Below are 2,500 nucleotides of genomic sequence, written 5' to 3' on the forward strand. Positions count from 1 at the left end.
GACTTGATGCGGGAGCTGCTGGCCCAAGCATGCCTAGCGTGCAAGGCCTGCGTGCAAGGCTAGTGTGCAAGGCTCGTGGGCAAGGCTAGTGCGCAAGGCTAGTGCCCAAGGTCTGTGTGCAAGGCTAGTGCCCAAGGCTAGTGAGCATGGCCTGTGTGCAAGGCTAGTGTGCAAGGCTTGTATGCAAGGCTAGTGTGCAAGGCTGGTGTGCAAGGCTTGTGGGCAAGGCTGGTGCGCAAGGCTAGTTCCCAAGGGTTGTGTGCAAGGCTAGTGCCCAAGGCAAGTGCGCAAGGCTCGTGCCCAAAGCTAGTGCGCAAGGCTTGTGTGCAAGGCTACTGCGATGGGCCAGTGCCCAAGGCTTGTGAGCAAGGCTTGTATGCATGGCTTGTGTGCAAGGCTAGCGTCCAAGGCTTGTGCGCATGGCTTGTGCGCAAGGCTTGTGTCCAAGGCTTTTGTGCAAGGCTCGTGCGCAAGGCTAGTGTGCAAGGCTTGTGCGCATTGGCAGGTAGCCCACCAGCATGCACGATCCAAATGCCACTCACGCGACAACACGGTGCCAAGCCGGGCATGGTGTGCACTCAAAACCAATCAACGGACAGAGGTCATGCGTCATGGGGGGGATCTAGCAAGGCCATGGGGAAGGTCATGGAGGACCTTGGAAGCAAGCGCAAGACGAGAGCGAATCGAACAAGGGGCCAGGACGGGGCCTTGTGCCCATGGTCTTCGCAAGACAGCGTCCAAGGCACCCGAAAGCCCAAGGGAACCCAAACCCGGCCGACACTTGCAATCGCACATGCTCTCTGCAACACACCATCAATGCCGCCCAACGGGGCCAGCACGAGCAGTCCTCCGCGGTCCCCTGGCCCTGCGCACGTTTGTCTTCGAAACCGAGCATCAATGCCACAGAAAGTGCCGGGGCGCCAGCTGGAGCCATCATCCGCGTTGCCATGGCTCGCTTGGCCTTGGCTTGCCAGGCCCCGACACGAGCAATCGCGCATTTTCTTTGCAACCGACCATCAATGCCGCCCAACGGGGCCAGCACGAGCAGTCATCCGCGGTCCCCTGGCCCTGCGCACGTTTGTCTTTGAAACCGAGCATCAATGCCACAGAAAGTGCCGGGGCGCCAGCTGGAGCCATCATCCGACGTGCCATGGCTCTGGTCCCATGGTCTTCGCAACCGAGCATTCGTGACACCCGCGGGGCCAGGACACCAACCCTTCCGACACGAGCATTCGCGCATGTTCTTTGGCCACACAACGGCGCCAGCACGAGCAAAATCATCCGCGGTGCGATGGCCTTGCACGGCCTTTTGTCTTTGGAACCAACCATCAGTGCCACGGGAAGTGCCGGAGTCCCGGCATCCGCGGTGCCAAGTCATTGCGCCCTTGGTCTCTGCAGCGGGGCATGCCGGGCACTCCCAACCATTGCAAGCAAGCAAGCAAGCAAGAAAGAAAGTAAGTAAGTAAGTAAGTATTACATATAGGGGCGGGACATGCGGGGAGATCTGCGAAACGTGCATTACGGGGCACACGCGTACCTACCGGGGCATACCGACCCCTATTGGGGCACACGTGTGCATATCGGGGCATACCGGGCCTATCGGGGCACACGCGTACATACCGGGGCATACCGAGCCCTACTGGGGCACACGTGCGCATATCGGAGCGTACCAAGCCTATCGGGGCATACGCATGTATCCCAAGGCATACCGAGTCTATCCGGGCATACGCGTTCATACCGGGGCGTAACGGGCCTATCGGGGCATACTTGGGCATATCCGGGCAAAAAATGCCCAAAACTTGCGCAACCTTGGCAACCGTGGTCCATTCCTCTCTATATGCCTAGCCTTGCCAACCGTGGTCCATTCCTCACTATATGCCATGGCCTTGTGCCCATGGTCTTCCCAAGACAGCGTCCAAGGCCCCCGGAAGGCCAAGGGAGCCCAACCCAGCAATGCCCTGCTATGGCAAGCCAAGGCCAAGCATTCCGGTGCCTATCCGGGCAAAAATGCAATTCCTCTCTATATGCCTAGCCTTGGCAACCGTGGTCCATTCCCCACCATATGCCATGGCCTTGTGCCCATGGTCTTCCCAAGACAGTGTCCAAGGCGCCCGGAAGGCCAAGGGAGCCCAACCCAGCAATGCCCTGCTTTGGCAAGCCAAGGCCAAGCATTCCGGTGCCTAACCTTGGCAACCGTGGTCCTTTCCTCACCATATGCCATGGCCTTGTGCCCATGGTCTTCGCAAGACATCGTCCAAGGCGCCCAAAAGGCCAAGGGAGCCCAACCCAGCAATGCCTTGCTAGGACAAGCCAAGGCCAAGCATTCCGGTGCCTATCCGGGCAAAAACGCCCAAAGCATGCCCATTCCTTAGCCTATCCAGGCAAAAACGCCCAAAATCTGCACATTCTAGTGCCTATCCGGGCAAAAACGCCCACCAGCATGCCACCCTCCTATAGGGTTTGCGCAACCAACCAGCCTAACCACCAGTGGCAACCAAAG

The sequence above is a fragment of the Tasmannia lanceolata genome, unplaced genomic scaffold, assembly GCF_043159265.1.
Source record: "Tasmannia lanceolata isolate RefF3 unplaced genomic scaffold, GAP_Taslan_0.1 ptg000119l, whole genome shotgun sequence".
Classification (NCBI taxonomy): Eukaryota; Viridiplantae; Streptophyta; class Magnoliopsida; order Canellales; family Winteraceae; genus Tasmannia; species Tasmannia lanceolata.